Source organism: Schistocerca serialis, chromosome 7, assembly GCF_023864345.2.
Source record: "Schistocerca serialis cubense isolate TAMUIC-IGC-003099 chromosome 7, iqSchSeri2.2, whole genome shotgun sequence".
NCBI lineage: Eukaryota > Metazoa > Arthropoda > Insecta > Orthoptera > Acrididae > Schistocerca > Schistocerca serialis.
Genome location: NC_064644.1, coordinates 176,907,167 through 176,927,022, shown reverse-complemented (window position 1 = coordinate 176,927,022; position 19,856 = coordinate 176,907,167). Strand labels below are relative to the sequence as shown.

General features: G+C 38.7%; 1 protein-coding gene across 2 annotated transcripts in view; it reads right to left on the bottom strand.

Annotated features, from left to right (window-relative positions):
- The window catches only part of LOC126413340 (S-phase kinase-associated protein 2-like), a 191,114-nt gene extending 173,198 nt beyond the window's left edge, over positions 1 to 17,916 (bottom strand). For both annotated transcript variants that reach the window (XM_050083251.1, XM_050083250.1), the window contains exon 1: positions 17,772 to 17,916. The gene's annotated coding sequence lies outside the window, so the exon portion shown is untranslated. The remainder of the gene's footprint in view (positions 1 to 17,771) is intronic.
- Between the last annotated feature and the right edge of the window lie 1,940 nt (positions 17,917 to 19,856).

Sequence of the window (19,856 nt, the reverse complement as noted above, 5' to 3'; positions counted from 1 at the left end):
GTAAATTTTATGAGCAAATGGAAAGAGTGGCAATGGGGAGCGCTTTATCACCAGTGGTAGCCAACCTTTTCATGGAAAGGTATGAAGAGAAGGCACTTGCATCAACCACTTACCAACCCAAGTGCTTTCTTAGGTATGTCGATGACACTTTTGTCATTTGGCCCCATGACAGGGAGATGCTAGATGACTTTTTGGAACATCTAAATTCATGCCACCCAAGTATAAAATTTACTATGGAGCTAGAGAAGGATGGACAGCTCCCATTCTTGGATGTCCTGGTCAAAAGGAAGGCAGATGACACTCTGGGGCACAGTGTGTATCGTAAGCTCACCCACACTGACTTATACCTTCAAGCCAGTAGCTGCCACCACCCGGCACAGAAGTATGGAGTCTTGAAAACATTAGTTCACAGGGCTTGAGCTCTGTTGGATATGGAAAGTCTGGCCACAGAAATAGAACTTCTACAGCTGGTGTTCAGCAGAAATGGATACTCCTCCACAGACATCCAAAGGGCACTTCGTGCTACCAGCCAACCACAGGGTACAGAAGAGGAGCCAGAGGAGGCGAAGAAGATGGCATACCTGCCATATGCTGGACCTATTTCTGCAAAGATCAGTAGAATTCTTTCAAAATATGATATCAAGAGTATCTTCTGTCCACCTTCCAAAATTGGGACAATGCTAGGGAGTGTGAAGGACGACCTGGGACTACGTAAACCGGCATTTACAACATTCCACGCCAGTGTGGAAAGTCATACATTGGGCAGACAACCAGGACGGTGGACGTCAGGTGCAAAGAACACCAGAGGCACACCAGACTCGGACAGGCAACCAAATCTGCCATAGCGGAGCACCGTCTGGAGCTCAGTCACTCAATGGACTACAACAACACCAAAATTGTGACACAGACGCCAAGATCTTGGGACAGTGTCATAAAGGAGGCCATCGAGATCAAGGTCACAGACAACCTAATAAACCGAGACAGTGGTTACCAGCTCATCTTGGCATGGAGTCCGGCTCTGGAGCCTATCAGGGCCCAACGATAGGAACCAAGAAACTCCTCAAGAAGTAGTAACACCGCAGGAGCACCGCCAGGTGGGCGTGGACCGCGAACGCAACTACCGAGGAGGTATGGGCCTCTGACAGCCACCATGACCGCAGATCATGGACGAGCCAGGTGCGGACGACTGTCAGAGCACCAGGGAAGTGCAAACAGCTCAGGAGCAGCGCCAGGCGGGCGCGGACTGCAAACGGAGTGCCCGACAAAGGACGGGCCTCAGAGAGCTGCCACAGATGGAGACCAAGCTGGGCGCGGACGTCCGAGGGAGCACCATGAGAGAGACAACACATTACAAGGACCACTACGCCCGACACGAGACGCGCCTCAGACAGCTGCCACAACTGCAGATGGTGGACGAGGCGGGTGCGCACGCCCGTCAGAGCATCAGGGAAGTGCCAACAACTCAGGAGGAGTGCCAAGCGGGCGCGGACCACAAACTGAACGCCAAACGCGGGTCCGGCCCCATACAGCTGCCACGACAACAGATGGTGGACGAGCCGGGCACAGACATCCGTGGGAGCACCAGGGAGGGGCCAAAACCTCAGGAACAGCACCAGGCGGGTGCGGACCGTGATCGGAACGCATGGCACAGGGCGGGCCTCAGAGAGCTGCCACAGATGGTGACCAAGTCGGGCATAGGCATCCAAGGGAGCACTGGGGAAGAGACAACACCTTACAAGCACCGCCAGGCAGGTGCGGACAGCAAAGAGAGCACCCAGCGCACTCTGGATGTAAATACTGGACAAGATCCTCCAATACGGAAGTCTCAGGTAGCACCTGAAGAAGACAACGAGTTACGTGGCCGAAATATTGTGCCAGAGCGACACAAACATCCAGCAGTAGACCCGATTATTCCACATGTCAAAATTACACATTCTCTCCAAAATAAAAACTCATCTGGATTTGATGGCATTTCCAATTGAGCACTAATGATTTGTTTCCAAACAATAACCTCATTCTTATCTGAAATATGTAATGCATAGCTAACTTAAGACATTTTTCCAAACAGACTGATATATGCTATTGTCAAATTTCTCTTTAAGAGAGGCGATAGGAGGAATGTTACGAACTACCGAACTCTTTCACTGCTGACATCATTTTCCATGATTTTTAGAAGGTAATTTATTCTAGAATAGAACCTCATTCGAGCAACTATAATATACTCAGCACATCAAGTTTTGTATTTCAGAAGATTTGTTCTACTGATTATGCCATTGACATGTTACTCATCAAATTTTACATACATCAAATAATACAATAGCTCCGGTTCCTAGTTTCTTTGACCTGTCTAAGGCATTTGACTGTGTGAATTACAGTATTCTCCTACATATAATGAAACTGGATTGATAAAAAAATCTATTCACCAAGCTGAGACTGAAGAACAAAATACAAAAGGTGTCAAAGTTTGCAAGCTTTCAGTGGAATGGACTCCTTCCTCTGGCAGAAGGGTTCTATGGGAAGGAAAAGGAAGTGAAGCAAAAAGAATGGTGATGTTTAGAAAAAGGGGTAGAATTCAGAAAAGTAGCCCAGAACCCCAGGTCAGGTGAGACGTCCTGCACTGGAAATTTCCCCCGACCAGGGTTCTGGGTGACTATTTCAAACTCTACCCATTCTCCTAAACATCATTAATCCTTTTCTTTCACCCTCTTCCTTTCCCTTCCGCCCATCTGCCATAAGAAGGACCTTCTGAATCCGGAAGCTTGCAAACTTTAATACCTTCAATACATATTTCCTCCTGCCATTGCTTGGTGAGTAGATTTTTTATCTATCCAATTACATTATATTTTCAAAAACAGATTATTTTCATTGATATAGTAGACAGTACTCTCATAGATAAATTAATGATGATGAAGTCCCATATTCCTTTATAGAGTGTAGGGGAACATCGCAAGGGACCTGTGCCACCATACTAGGCAAGATAAATCAAAGTTTTATGGAACTGATAGTATGGTCCACCAATGGATAATGTCACATCTTACCAATAGAATACAGAAACTTGTAGTTAGTTACTCAACCAATGTAGCAAGAGGACATTATTCTGACTGAGGAGATATGAGCTACAGTTTTCGCCAAGGCTCAATCTTAGATCTACTATTATTCCTCATATATGTAAACAATCCTCCATATAATATACAACAAGCAGAATTAGCTCTTTTTGCAGATGGCGCAAGTGTTGTAATCAGTCCAAGCATACACGTAGAAACAGAAGAAATTGGAAACATTGTCCTTAAAAGTATCATCGGTTGGGTTTCTGTGAATGGTCTCACCCTCAATTTCAAAAAGACACGACATATTCAATTCTGCACATCTAAGAGTATTACGCCAATGATACACGTAACACATGGTGAGGAAATAGTAAATATGGTAGAAACTTCAAAATTCTTAGGTGTCCACATTGATGAAAATTTAAACTGGAAGAAGCACATTTTGGAACTCCTAAGACACCTTAGTTCAAGCATATTTGCACTTAGAATCACTGCAAATCTTGGGGAGAGACACATTAGTAAGTTGACATATTTTTCACATTTTCACTTAGTAATTTTACACAGAATTTTTAATATCTTATCCATCCTTAGCGACCGTAGTTATATATATCGAAATAATCATCAAACAGTCCTTGTATGCAACTGGTTGCTGATTATTTTAATATATCATATGGAACGATGTTCAGAGGAAACTCATCTTTCTAAAAGAAAGTCTTCATTGCTCAAAAGTGTGCTGTAAGAATAAACTGTTGTGCTCATGCACAATCATCTTGTAGGCATCTGTTTAAGGAGATGGATATTCTGACTACTGCTTCACAGTATATTTATTCCTCCTGAAGTTTGTTTTAAACAATCCATTGCATTTTGCAAGGAACAATGATGTACATAATTACAATACCAAAAGGAAAAATTACTTTTATTACTGCACATTAAGGTTGCTTTTAGCACAGAAAAATGTGTGCATAATGCTGCAAGTAAGATTTTTGATTCTTTACCCAGTGATATAAAATGTCTGACACAGACAAATTAAAATTTGAAAACTGAAAAATTTTCTGCTTGACAACTCCTTCTATTCTGTGGAAGAATTTCTGTTATTGTAATGCGTAAAAGGTGGTGGGTAGGTATTGCTATGAAACTACCTAACCAACTATACAGTAATGTGTTTGTTTACATTGTTATGAATTACTATGGAATTAAATGAAGACTGCAGATAAAGAGTCTACATCTCTCAAAGAGCATACACAGGTTATGAAGTTCAATAAACAAAACTAATGGATGGATTAGCATTAACAGCATCAAACACTATCACAACAGGGACCAATGGACTTATGCAGTGCCTTTGCTAAGACACTGATTTCATATTCAGAAGGGTGGAATTTGCTCTGTCTTGGAATCCTGATTTAGGTTTTCCTCTGAACTATTTATTTCCATTTTATTATTTTTATAATGATGACAAATTCAGTCATGATTCCTAGGCGAATAAATAAATACATTCTATGAGAGACTCTGTAGAGGTTTCAAATTTAGCTCTTCATATTGGCATGCAACCTGGTTATCGTAAACAGTTCATAATTACCACCCCTCACTCCTCTTGGTCAATTACCTGTGATGAAAAATGTTCCAACAAAGGATCTGAATTGATTACTTCCAGGTTGAGCACTAATGTAAAAGCAACCATATTCCTCAAGTGTGAAGGACTCATATCAATCAGGACTAACAAGGGATACTGAACATACAGAAAGAATGGTCACTGATTTGTTTGATCCTCTTGAGATCACCACTAAGGTGCTGAAAACTCTGAAGTGGCAGTTGCTTGCAGATTGATGCCAACTATTCTGTGAAAGCCTGGTTACAAAGATTTAAGAAAAAGTATTAAGTGAGGAATCGAGGGATCATGAAGTCAAGCTTTGACTGATTACAGCATGTGCAGCAGCATTTAAACAATCATTCGTCCAGTGCTCCATACATGGATGGAATGGCAAGAAATCTCAATGTGTGATACAGTGCAAAGTACCCTCTCCCATGAACTTCATAGTGATTTGCAGAATATAGATGCATATGTAAAAGCAACATCGGCTATGAAGGTAGGCACAAAAATGTTATGTGCTGTTAATAATGGTGTGTAGCAGCTCTGTGGGTAGACCTACAGTTTATGGAGAACATCCCATGGCACTTCTCTGGATGTGAAACAAGACCACAAGACCAGCAGGGAGAAAGACTTGAGAAACTAGGATCAGTCCCTAATTCTCTACAATGTTATAATCTGTGTGCAAGATAAACGACCTAAGAACATTGATGGGAACTCTGTCCTCTTAATTTACTATGCTCTACCAAGTGCTGCAACTGTACAGTTTATCACTCTGAAAAATGACTTCAATCACATCTACATGCATATCCTGCAAGCAACCATATGGTGCATGGTACCATGTACCGTTGCTAGTTATGTCCTTTGCTGTTCCACCTACAATCAGAGCAAGGGAAACACAATTGTCCATATGCTTTCATAGGAGCCACAATTTCTCTTATCTTGTCTTCACAGTCATTGTGGATGTCGACAGCACTAGGATCATCCTGCAGCCTGTCACAAATGCCAGATCCCTGAAGTTTCTTAATAGTGCTTCACAAAAAGATCATGTTCCCTCCATGGATTCTCATCTGAGTTCACAAAACATTCCTGTAATACTTGCTTGTTGACTGAACATACCACTAACAAATATGGCTAAAAACCTCTGGACTGATTCCATGTATTGCTATAATCTGCACTGGTGGGGGACCAAACACTTGAGCAGTACTCAAGAATGGATCACACAATAAATTTCACACATTAGCAAAGAGTGGTACAATTTAAGCAGCAAATGCTACAGCAACTCATGGTTTCTGTACGATGCAGAAAGCAAAGTTATATTTCCTTGTTACCCCAGATAATGTGAAATCTACAATCCTCCATCATATTTTGAACCTAAAATGTTGCTCTCTCCATTTTGTCAGTAATTTCTTAATGCTGCTGATAAGTCACTAAAAATCATCCAATATCTTGTTTACAGCTATAACATCAACTTCTCAGTCATTTATGTCTGTATATGTACAAAGACAGAGAATGTACTTCTGCATAAGACAGGACATAATTTTCTTTTCTTCTCTTATTCAAATGGACAACAATTACAGAGTTTAGTCCATCAAATTTCGGCATGCAGCCACGCAAATAAAATTTCCTCCACTGATATTTCACCCACGTATTGTCTGGCCATCCTCAGAGTGAGTCACAAGACTTGTGATGGCCGGACGATACGCGGCCGAAATATCAGCGGAGGAAATTTTATTTGCATGGCTGCATGCCCAAAATTTAATGGACTATTCATTACACTGCGAGAAGTTGAAAATGCACAATTACAGATTTTATTCATGCAGTTACGAGTTTCATCTGTAAACTATGAAGGCATGCTGAAAAGTAATGCCTCTGAATTTTTTATGCGAAAACTCTTAAAGCTTTGTAAATAAAACAAACATTATTAACATTCTACATTTTTATTCTCTGATGTCTACATATTTATTTCTCAACACAGTCACCTTGATGATGAAGACATTTCTCTCAATGTGACACTAGTTGGTTGATACCATCACTGTAGAACATTTGAGTTTGTTGACAGAGCCATACCATAACCTCACCCCTGTTTGCATCACTTGATCACTATTAAAGTGAAGTCTTTGGGTGTGTTCTTTAAGTTTTGAACACAGAAGAAAATTGGAGGGGTCAAGTTGGGACTATATAGAGGATGATTGATGACAGTGAATCCAAGATGATGGATTTTTGCAGATGTCGCAGCACTCATGTGTGGTCTGGCATTGTCATGCTGAAAGAGAAGACGCTCCAAGTGTGGATGAACTCTTTGAATTCAAAATTCGATTACAGACACTGTTTCTCACACACCGACATAGTTACATTACACACCACCACATTACACGCTACAATTCAGAGCCCTCTGTTGCAAATATACAGTCATGAGGGCATTACTTGTCAGCAAATCCTCTTACAACCCTCTTCACTGTAGTGATGGAAGTCTCATATTTCCATGTGCATGAGGAAAAAATAATCATTTCACTAATTGCAGCAATCTCCTAAACATCAATTATGTCATGTTTCACACGATAATAGGAAAGCAGTACTCAGACAAAAGATTGGTTTGAATACCATAGTGCACTACTAGGCATGATCCTATTGGAAGTGGAACACCCTTGCCTTCCTCTGACCTCTGAAATGTCTTGCCCAACATATACTAAGGGGACCTTAGCTTACTGTAGATGCCAACTCATGGTGTAACTGACATTTTTCAAATTGACCAATCATTTCTATAGGTGAAAGAAGCAAAAAATAACTGAAAAATCCTAGTATCACCCAACAATTGAACCCCTGTGATTTGGATTTGCTGACACTTATCCCTTTAGTGACAGTATAATATCCGCTCCCACCAGCAGGCTAACTGCTAAGCCAATAAACTTTCTGCTAAGTGCCTGAAACCAAGAAGGGACATAGAGTTCATCATTTTCACTGCACTGCAGTGCGAGGTTTTAAAGCATCAGGTTGACACTTCTGGCAGCGTCTCTGCCACTTTAAAGGCAATTTTGGTGTCAGATGAAAAATTCCATAGCTACATGTTGCTTTGGCAATCTAAACTCACATACATGTAGGTACTTTAGGAAAGCATGCTGTTTGCAGCTCCTAGATAGATGACATTGGCGCTTCAAAAGGAAAAAAATAACATCTAATGCTGGTACAGCTGAATGGCTCCTGGTAAGCTGTTTCCCCCTATGGTGGTAGTAAATCTGTTAACATATCACAACAATGAGATTATAAGATATGGAGTACTAACTCAATTTGTAAACATTGGGAAAGAAATCTGCAGCGAATTTGAAAAAAGGGGGGGGGGGGGGGGGTTCAAATGGCTCTAAGCACTATGGGACTTAACATCTGAGGTCATCAGTCCCCTAGACTTAGAACAACTTAAACCTAACTAAGCTAAGGACATCACACACATCCATGCCCGAGGCAGGAATCGAACCTGCGATCCTAGCAGCCGCGTTGTTCTAGACTGGAGCACCTAGAACTGCTCGGTCACAGTGGCTGGCAGTGAATTTGAAGCTAGCATTTCTCTGACATGGTTTAGTTCTTGTGTGTTATTATGCCAATCATCCAATCAATATAACCATATATTTCTAAGTAGTCACACACTCACAAAGATGTCTAGAAGATTCTCTAAATATACCAATACAGCTGCAGACCTAAACCACCCCATTTGCATCTCATTGTCAGTTCACTTCAAATTCCTGTGCTAAGAGCATCTACTGCTAGTTCTCATATATCACATTAACAACAATTCTTACCGACTGTAAACATACTTCTGTTGGTTTCCTGCCATACACGTCATTTCAATTACATCATCTGCAGACCACTTAAGTAGAAACCAACTAGCCCAATAACAATCATAATGTCTGACCAACATTAGTTCCACTTATGTATCAGTATCCTCAGGCTGAAAGCAAGGGGAAACTGCGGCCGTAATTTTTCCCGAGGGCATGCAGCTTTACTGTACAGATAAATGATGATGGCGTCCTCTTGGGTAAAATATTCCAGAGGTAAAATAGTCCCCATTCGGATCTCCGGGTGGGGACTACTCAGAAGGACGTCGTTATCAGGAAAAAGAAAACTGGCAGTCTACGGATCGGAGCGTGGAATGTCAGATCACTTAACCGGGCAGGCAGATTAGAAAATTTAAAAAGGGAAATGGATAGGTTAAAGTTAGATATAGTGGGAATTAGTGAAGTTCGGTGGAAGGAGGAACAAGACTTTTGGTCAGGTGAATACAGGGTTATAAACACAAAATCAAATAGGGGTAATGCAGGAGTAGGTTTAATAATGAATAAAAAAATAGGAGTGCGGGTAAGCTACTACAAGCAGCATAGTGAACGCATTATTGTGGCCACAATAGACACGAAGCCCACGCCTACTACAGTAGTACAAGTTTATATGCCAACTAGCTCTGCAGATGATGAAGAAATTGAAGAAATGTATGATGAGATAAAAGAAATTATTCAGGTAGTGAAGGGAGACGAAAATTTAATTGTCATGGTTGACTGGAATTCGAGAGTAGGAAAAGGGAGAGAAGGAAACATAGTAGGTGAATATGGATTGGGGCTAAGAAATGAAAGAGGAAGCCACCTGGTAGAGCTTTGCACAGAGCATAACTTAATCATAGCTAACACTTGGTTCAAGAATCATGAAAGAAGGTTGTATACATGGAAGAATCCTGCAGATACTAAAAGGTATCAGGTAGATTATATAATGGTAAGACAGAGATTTAGGAACCAGGTTTTAAATTGTAAGACATTTCCAGGGGCAGATGTGGACTCTGACCACAATCTATTGGTTATGAACTGTAGATTAAAACTGAAGAAACTGTAAAAAGGTGGGAATTTAAGGAGATGGGACCTGGATAAACTGAAAGAACCAGAGGCTGTACAGAGTTTCAGGGAGAGCATAAGGGAACAATTGACAGGAATGGGGGAAAGAAGTACAGTAGAAGAAGAATGGGTAGCTCTGAGGGATGAAGTAGTGAAGGCAGCAGAGGATCAAGTAGGTAAAAAGACTAGGGCTAGTAGAACTCCTTGGGTAACAGAAGAAATATTGAACTTAATTGACGAAAGGGGAAAATATAAAAATGCAGTAAATGAAGCAAGCAAAAAGGAATACAGACGTCTCAAAAATGAGATCGACAGGAAGTGCAAAATGGCTAAGCAGGGATGGCTAGAGGACAAATGTAAGGATGTAGAGGCTTATCTCACTAGGGGTAAGACAGATACTGCCTACAGGAAAATTAAAGAGACCTTCGAAGAAAAGAGAACCACTTGTATGAATATCAAGAGCTCAGATGTAAACCCAGTTCTAAGCAAAGAAGGAAAAGCAGAAAGGTGGAAGGAGTATATAGAGGGTCTGTACAAGGGCGATGTACTTGAGGACAATGTTATGGAAATGGAAGAGGATGGAGATGAATATAAAATGTGAGATACAATACTGCGTGAAGAGTTTGACAGAGCACTGAAAGACCTGAGTCGAAACGAGGCCCCGGGAGTAGACAACATTTTATTAGAACTACTGACGGCCTTGGGAGTGCCAGTCCTGACAAAACTCTACCATCTGGTGAGCAAGATGTATGAGACAGGCGAAATACCCTCAGACTTCAGGAAGAATGTAATAATTCCAATCCCAAAGAAAGCAGGTGTTGACAGATGTGAAAATTACAGAACTATCAGTTTAATAAGCCACAGCTGCAAAATACTAACGCGAATTCTTTACAGACAAATGGAAAAACTAGTAGAAGCCGACCTTGAGGAAGATCAGTTTGGATTCCGTAGAAATATTGGAACACGTGAGGCAATACTGACCTTACGACTTACCTTAGAAGAAGGATTAAGGAAAGGCAAACCTACATTTCTAGCATTTGTAGACTTAGAGAAAGCTTTTGACAATGTTGACTGGAATACTCTCTTTCAAATTCTAAAGATGGCAGGGGTAAAATACAGGGAGCGAAAGGCTATTTACAATTTGTACAGAAACTAGATGGCAGTTATAAGAGTCGAGGGGCATGAAAGGGAAGCAGTGGTTGGGAAGGGAATGAGACAGGGTTGTAGCCTCTCCCCGATGCTATTCAATCTGTATATTGAGCAAGCAGTAAAGGAAACAAAAGAAAAATTCGGAGTAGGTATTAAAATCCATGGAGAAGAAATAAAAACTTTGAGGTTCGCCAATGACATTGTAATGCTGTCAGAGACAGCAAAGGACTTGGAAGAGCAGTTGAACGGAATGGACAGCGTCTTGAAAGGAGGATATAAGATGAACATCAACAAAAGCAAAATGAGGATAATGGAATGTAGTCGAATTAAGTCAGGAGATGCTGAGGGAATTAGATTAGTCAATGAGACACTTAAAGTAGTAAAGGAGTTTTGCTATTTGGGGAGCAAAATAACTGATGATGGTCGAAGTAGAGAGGATATAAAATGTAGACTGGCAATGGCAAGGAAAGCGTTTCAGAAGAAGAGAAATTTGTTAACATCAAGTATTGATTTAAGTGTCAGGAAGTCGTTTCTGAAAGTATTTGTATGGAGTGTAGCCATGTATGGAAGTGAAACATGGATGATAAATAGTTTGGACAAGAAGAGAATAGAAGCTTTCGAAATGTGGTGCTACAGAAGAATGCTGAAGATTAGATGGGTAGATCACATAACCAATGATGAAGTATTGAATAGAATTGGGGAGAAGAGGAGTATGTGGCACAACTTGACAAAAAGAAGGGACCGGTTAGTAGGACATGTTCTGAGGCATCAATGGATCACAAATTTAGCATTAGAGGGCAGCGTGGAGGGTAAAAATCGTAGAGGCAGACCAAGAGATGAATACACTAAGCAGATTCAGTACTGGGATATGAAGAAGCTTGCACAGGATAGGGCAGCATGGAGAGCTGCATCAAACCAGTCTCAGGACTGAAGACCACAACAACAACAACCCTCAGCCAATCACAAAAATTAACTGGCCATGGTCCAACATGACTGCAAATCTGTCACGATTCTGCTGTAATCAGAACTTCTTCCTCAGTACACAGCCAAACAAAAGAAGTAACTCTATTTCATTAAAAACTGTTAATCAAAGTACCTGTAGATTGAGTGACAGTAATGTATTAAGGGATCCAGTGCATTGAGGTATGATGGCTAGCTCTGACATAAGTAAACAGTGTTTTTTATTTATCTTTCTTCACAGATTGATGATTATTTCTTTATTCTATTCTGCAGCCCATGTTAATGTACTTCAATTTCCCAGAAAACCACTGTGCTTACTGTTCTATTGGTTTACATGTACTAAGGCATGTCATTTATTGAGCTTAGTATAGCCCTGTGCTGGTTTAAAGGAAGTTGGGAGGGGGGGATATACAATGGTAGTCTTCTGCTCTATGAATGTTTACAGGTATAAATAATGACTTTCCTTTCAAAATATTTAGTTTGGAAATACAAATTTTGAAAGAAAGGTGTTTTAGAATTTCAAAATCTATAAAGTTTTTCTCCTTCATTTCTTACGCTCTTTTATGGGTACTTCCTTTACTCCATTACTGCAGACAGCACTTCATATTAATTTCTCAAGTTCATTATATATATTCTTCACTCTTTTGAGAATAGTCACTTGTGCTATATTGACATTAGGGATACAGCCATTCTGCACTGACCAATGACATCACCATCTGCACTGAATGGAGGCTGTTTGGAATTACTGATCTATAGTATAGCCCAAGGTCTGGTTTATGATTCACCACGACAGTTTGTCTGCAAGTCAGCAAAGCCAACAAATGTGTCATGACAGCTAGCTGTATTTTTGAAAATGAAGGTTGTCACGGTGGTTTGTATAGTAGCCTGAAGATTCGGTTAGTATGGAAGGTGATAGTCTGATCATGATTTGGCAAAGCCAACAAACATGTCACAAAAACAAATTATTTTTTAAGGTATAGGTTATGTATAAAAGTGAACTGTCATGATGTGGTGATGCCAAAAGAAGGAATCATGACAATCTGATTTATATAAATTAACAAAAACAATCAATTTTTGACAAAACAATACAATTGAATAGAAAAAAAATCTACTCACAAAGCGGCAGCAGAACATACACATAAGAGATTGTTGTAATCAGGCTTTCAGAGCCAGTGGCTCCTTCTTCAGGAAGAAGAGCTAATGAGGAAGGAAGAAGAGTACAGGAAAAGGTCTGGAGAGGTCTAGGAAAAGGGGTAGATTTCGGAAAAGTCACCCAGAACTGTGGGTCAGGGGAGATTACCGCACGGGATGAGAAGGAAAGACTTTCCTTCTCATCCCATGCAGTAAGTCTTCCCTCACCCACAGTCCCTTCCACTTCAACCCTTGTGCCTGAAGAAGGAGCCACTGGCTCCAAAAGCTTGCCTAATTACAACCCTCTTTTATGAATGTGTTCTGCTGCCTCTTGGTGAGTAGATTTTTTTATCTACCCTACTTATATACATTACACTTTCTGTAGTTATATCTCCATCTCCGGCGGAAACCTTTAGTTTTGCGGGGTGGTCTGAAAGTTTCAAGTATTTAATCCATTTACTGGTGTTACAAACAAGAACATCCCCAACAACGACCTCCATATTTCAATTGAGATCCCAATAATTTGATACTTTAAATATGCTGTGCTGTATGATACCATACATCATAGTCATCATACTGGTTAGTAGCATCACTGGTCAAAACTGGTTGATTGTATTTTTCCAATTACCTAAAATATTTATTGAAGAGGAATGCAATTCTTTTTCAAATTTAACAATAATTTCTTAATCTAACATAATCATTGAACCAATGACACAACAGAGCTGTTCAAAACTGTAATGTTAGCCATGGAACGATAATTTTAACCAAGGGCTTAAACTGAAGCATACAAATAACCTACATTTTTAGCTGTAAAAATTGAAATTGGCAATGAACAGCAAACACATCAAGGCTTAATCTGAAAAACCTCATACTAATTATTTGTTAGTTTCATTTACCATGGATCATCTACATGATTAATTGTAATAATGCAGAATGAGCCATTTTACACACACATCACAACTTAATTTTTAAATATGGCTACATGCTGAACATTAATAAAGTATTCTTTTTTTAATATATAGATGTGAATTAGTAATTCCTACCTACCACCTTTTACATTTTACAGTAATTGAAATTCTTCTACACAATAAAATGAGTTGTCAAGGCGAAACCTGTTTAGTTAGTTTTCAAATTTTACTTTGCTTTCTCTCAGACTTTTATATCACTGGGTAAGTGATCAAAAATTTTAGTTGCAACACTGTGCTCCCCTTTTGCGCTAAAGACAACTTTAATGTGGAATAATGAATGTCATTTTTTTCTTCTGATACTGTAATCATGTACATCATTGTTCCTTTCAAACTGCAGTGGTTTATTTACAATAAACTTCATGAGGGAATAAATAAACTGTGAACCAGTATACCGAATTCCCAACTCTTTAAACAGATGTCTTATAGATGATCATAAGTGAGCACCATATTTTATTTTTGAGTAATGAAGTCTTCATTTTCTAAAGATGAGTTTCCCCACATCATCATTCCATATGACATTATCAAATGAAAAATATGCTAAATATGTCAACTTATTTATGTGCCTCTCCCCAAGCTTTATGAAGATTCTAAATGCAAAAGTGGCTGAACCAAGATGTTTTAGGAGTTCCAAAATGTGCTTTTTCCAATTTAAATTCTCATCAACAAGGATAACCAAGAATTTTGAAGTTTCTATCATATTTATTTTTTTATTAGCATGTGTTGCACTCATCACTGGCGTAAGGGTTGAACAGATGAAAGGAAACGATATGGATAGCTTTAGGAAAAGAAGTAGAGTTCAGAGTAGTCACCCAGAACCCCATGTCAGGGGAGACGTCATTGTTGTAGTAGCCCTAGATGCCCAGAACTGAAAATGTTAAGTCTTTTTGAAACTGAGAGTGAAACCACACACAGAGAACCAATGACACCTTTAAGGGCAATGTTTGCCCTTTCTTCTGTTTCTGTGTGAATGCTTAGGCTGATTACAATACTAGTGCCATCTGCAAAAAGAACTAATTATGCTTGTTGTATATTATATGGAAGATCATTTACATACTTGAGGAACAATAGTGGACCTAAGATTGAGTCTTACTATATTGGTTGCATTGTTAGGTACAACTTTCTCCATTTATTTATCTATTTTTGTAAGGCAAGACATTATCCACCGGTTAGTTATATCATCAACCCCATAAAATTTCAGTTTGCATAAGAGAAAACTGTGATTCACTCAGTTGAATGTCTTAGATAGATCACAGAAAATACCAGCCAGCAGTATTTTATTATTTGAGTATGTCAATGTCATTCTCAGTAGAGCAACTCTTCTGAAATCCAAACTGTGATTAGCTGAAGAAGTTGTTGTTCAGGTGAGAAATTAGTCAAGAACACATCATCTTCTCAAAAATTATGGAAACTGCCATCAGCAGTGAAAGAGGTCAGTAGTTATTGACATTCCTCCTACCACCTTTCTTACAGAGAGGTTTGACAATGGTATATTTCAGTTTCTTTGGAAAAATGCCTTGATCTAGTGATGCATTACATATTTCATATAAGAATGGGGTTATTATATGGGAACAAATCTTTAATACTCTATTGGAAACACCAACAAAACCAGATGAGTTTTTATTTTTAAGAGAATCCACAATTTTTTTTAATTTCAGAAGGAGAAGTTGGCGACACATCCATATGACTGAATTTTATGAGAGTTACTTTTTCAACATACTGCTGTGATGCCTGAATTTTATGAGAGTTAATTTTTCAACATACTGCTGTGCTTTTTCTCTCGAACTGTTTGTTCCTGTACTTTCTACTACATGTAAGAAATGATTATTAAATATATTTGCAACCTGTGACTCATCATTTATAGGCCTTCCATTCAGTTCAATAGTGATATTAAATCTGTGGCTGGTTGTTCTGCCTCTCATTTCACTACATTCCAAATAACCTTAAGTCTGTTGTCAGAATTACTGATTTTTGATGTTATGTAAATGTTCCTCCATTTTTAATAACTTTCCTTAGTAATTTTGAGTTTTGTAGTGTGGAACTACAGCATGTCCCATAGTCGTTCTAGTGATTCATGGTTTTGTACATGCCTGTTAAATTTCCTTTCTAATTAGCTTATGAAGAAAGCTATTTTCAAATAATGATAAGAGTTTATCATAGAACAGATTTTTTTTTTTTTCTGTACATTATAAATTTCATTCCAGATCATCTCTTGTAAACTATTCCTAAAAACATTAATTTTCCTCAAGTCATTACTTATTCTACCTAAGTCCACTATGAGTATCTTTAGTGTAGTGCACTACATTATTTGTCCTAACTAACTGTGCATCATGATCAGAGAAAGCACTTTTGACTGGGTAAACAGTTATTTTCCTGCTTTGAGCTTCAACAATGAAAACATTATCAATTAGGATCCTACTGCCTTTATGCACCCATGCTGGAAATTCAATTAACAAGATCTAATTGTAGGATCCAAATAAGATTTCCAGATCATTTTTCCTTTCAGAATCCATTAGATCATCTTCAACGAAGTCACCACAGGGTATTAACTGCTTGCTGCTCTCTTACAGACAGCAAATTTAGGAATACAGATTCATAATAAATAAATAAATAATTCAAAATTTACTGGGACAGGGTGGGGGGTACCTACACAGTTAGCCTTAATATAATTATGTAACAACTCTTTCTTTTTCCATATGAGTTGCCAGAATCTAATCCTTTAGGTAAGAAACTTGAATGAAGAACAGACACCAGAGACGTACAAGAAGAGTCATATATTAAAATAACACTAAGCAGTGAAATTTTCATATGTATACCACGTAAAAACAGTCAATCCTCTGATACTCTCATCAAAACCAGTCATTCAGATTTGATGTGCACTTCAAATTATCCCATCTACCAACAAGTAGGATATAGCTTATTTTGCACACTAGGTCATATAATCTTTCGGGGTAATTGAAGTAACATGTTTACGGCAGATGAAAGCAGTAGGAGACAGTTTTATTTCTGAGTATTATAACTATAACACATTTGGTTACCAAAATTGATTTAAGCTGAACTGTGTAACACATATTACGAATTTGTAATTAATTTCAATAAAGAATTGGCTTCCTTTCCTGTTGCTTAAAATTTAGTTCTGTATTCAAAAACAACACTGTTTACCAAACTAATAGACCTGCAAGAAATATGGAATCCAAGTAGACTGCAAACGTAAATTTGTCACTCTTTCCATTAGCTATCTGTCTACATTTGGGCTGAAAATCCTTATCAAGATTTCTCCTAATTTTATCATCTGTTTGTTTATAGTATTTTAAATAACAGATAAGTTTTAACATTCAGTATTTATCGAGGCTACTGTTTCACGCCGTCAGATGTAATTTGGCTCTTTTTGATTCTCAAATGTTGTCTTCCGTTACGGGAGCTGTGAAATAAATAAATTGGGAGCAAAAAACCAATGGTCCACAAATCAGATACTGGCTTTCCAGGATTTGGAATCACTCCTTAACATGGGATGGTAGTAAAAGTACGGAGTTTCCCGCGTACCCTTACGCCCAAGACATTCATTTCCGTACGGATACATTAATTATTTCACAAAACATCGTGTAATCTTTGATTGATATAAAAGTGTAATTTCTCTAGCCTATCATCATTTACAGCAAACGCATTACCGTTTATTAGTTTCTTCAATTCTGCAGATGATATTGTTACGATTCGATTACATGCAGTTAATCATTGTAAAGTGACAACGGTGCTATACGTATCCAAGTTCCGTTAAGAACTGCTGTCGAAATGCTGACACAACGAAAGTTACAAGTCTACCGGCAGTAATTCCTCATTTGTTTTATCTCTCCGCTAAAAGTGAAACAGGCGTTTGGGCAGGGTCATTCGGAAAACGAAATACATTATAATATATAGAAAACCAATTTCTTTACTTTGATCAATTTTATTGAAAATTCTCTTGCTAATGTAAAGTGACATTAAGACGCCATACTTGGTGATGATGTGGAAGTAAGAAATTAATATACAAACATAAAACCTCTATTATTAAGTCAATTATATTGCTCACAATGTTTCGCTCCATTAGCCTTAATAACATTCTCAACATGTTCAACCGCCCTACGGCCATCAACAGCTGGCTATTTAATTTTATCATCCATCGATAACTTCCTGTATATGACAAACCAAAGCGTTTGTCAAAGATACTACATTAAGCACAACGCAAGTTGAAAACATTCATCTCAAATTATCGAAAATTCCACTGAGATGCAGTCAAAGGATGATTCACACAGATTGTGATTTACCCGTTCTGTCACATCAAAACATTCCACAATACATTTCTAGTGTTGGATGCACGCAGGCCGCCAACGGCAAGAAACGTCACATGTTTTGAGAACAAAGAGTCTGTTGCACTGACACTTGGCGATCTTAAGGCCAATTCACACTGGCCGTCACATGGAGGTAAGAATTCTTACCTCCATGGGCCGTCACTTCACGTCACGTCTCGTCACCGTCAAGGTTCCTCGGATTTCGGAAGTTTTGACGGCTGACATCGTCCGTCCGTTATTGATCAAATGATCCACATTTAATTTCCTCCCGATATACGACCATAAGCAGGTCTCCATATTTGGTTTCGTTGTTGTTTTCGTGTTTAATATCAGTTGCTCTTTCTTCGTTATTTGTTATAAATTGTTTCGTTTCGTTATTTCTTTTGTTAAAATTTATAATTTTATAATAAATCACGAAAGATTAATTGAACCAGTGAGGCAGCAGTCTGAGCAGTATGCTATGAGCCTACTAAATTCCTTGCTCTCTATTTATAAAGGGGATTTTTATACCAGCGGTATGGTATTTAAATTTTGCAGTGAAATACATTCCAGTATGGCTACAACTTGAAGTGAAAAATGTATTGTGGTTAGAATAGGATTGATTAGTAGGTGGAATTTATTTATATGCTGTCGGGCATCTGTAGCGTTTCGTAAAGAAATGGACTATAAGCTTCACACACTGCTATTTGTTTGTTTAATTACGTGTATATGACGGGCTTATTTATTGTTCAATAGCTCTCTGGATTGTGTGTAAAACAGATTTGCGAGAATCAGTGATCAATATTTGTGTGGTTTCACCATCTAACTCCAGTACAAATCGGATACCTGAACTGTTAAAAGCAAAATGCAGAACTCAAAGAAAGTCTGTAAGTTTTTGAAGGGAAAGGTACTGAGGGAGATATGATTATTGCACAAATAATTTGCACTGGACTGGCAACTACACTTAACCTTAAACAAACGAATTTTTCACGGGATATGATGGCAGCTTGTAACGCTGTCTTCCTTTTAGTGATTCTGGGTGCAATTTGACATAACAAATTAAAAAAAAAAAAACAAATGCTTCGGCTTTATAAAATATAAGATGAAGATTTCTCGTTCTCGAGCTCCTTGTATAGTATATGAAATTCCCTTACTGTACTCTGTAATGACATTTTTCGAACCACACACTTTTTTGTGTTGCTTTGCACTTCTGTCTTCTTTCTCTAATATAAATGTTATCCCCACAAGCTGTAAAAAAATTTGAGGGCAATAAATGTCATTTTCGAAGAAATATGGACGTATAAAAACTACCACTTTCTATATATTTTTAATATGTACATTTCATGGAGGTAAGAATAGAGGGAGACGCCGTGACGTCACAGCTGTGAAGCTATGTGAAGCCGAGGGTAGCCATCTCAATCCGACCAAAACATTGCTGCTGTAAGCTTGTGTGTTTAGGCTTGTCGCTCGCTTTTGGAAGGATTTGCGCTATTATGGTGACTTGTGTGCTGTTCGGATGTACGAATCGTTCTGATTGTGATGCGAAATCGAAGGGAATAACATTTCATGTGTAAGTTGTCTCGTTAAGTGTGATGTTACAACTTCATTGTGAATGAACGTGTGCTACATCGGTACTTGTACTATAGCGTGTTTTTTCTCCTGAATGATTTTAGATTTCCTAAAAATGAAAGTCGGAAAGCTCTGTGGGAGAATGCCGTGAGGAAGAAGAATTGGCGTGCGTCTAAATGGAGCACTATATGTTCTCAGCATTTCCGAGAAGAGGACATAGACCGAACTTCCCTTAAAACTGTAAGGCTCCGAGAAAATGCTGTACCATCAGTTCTCCC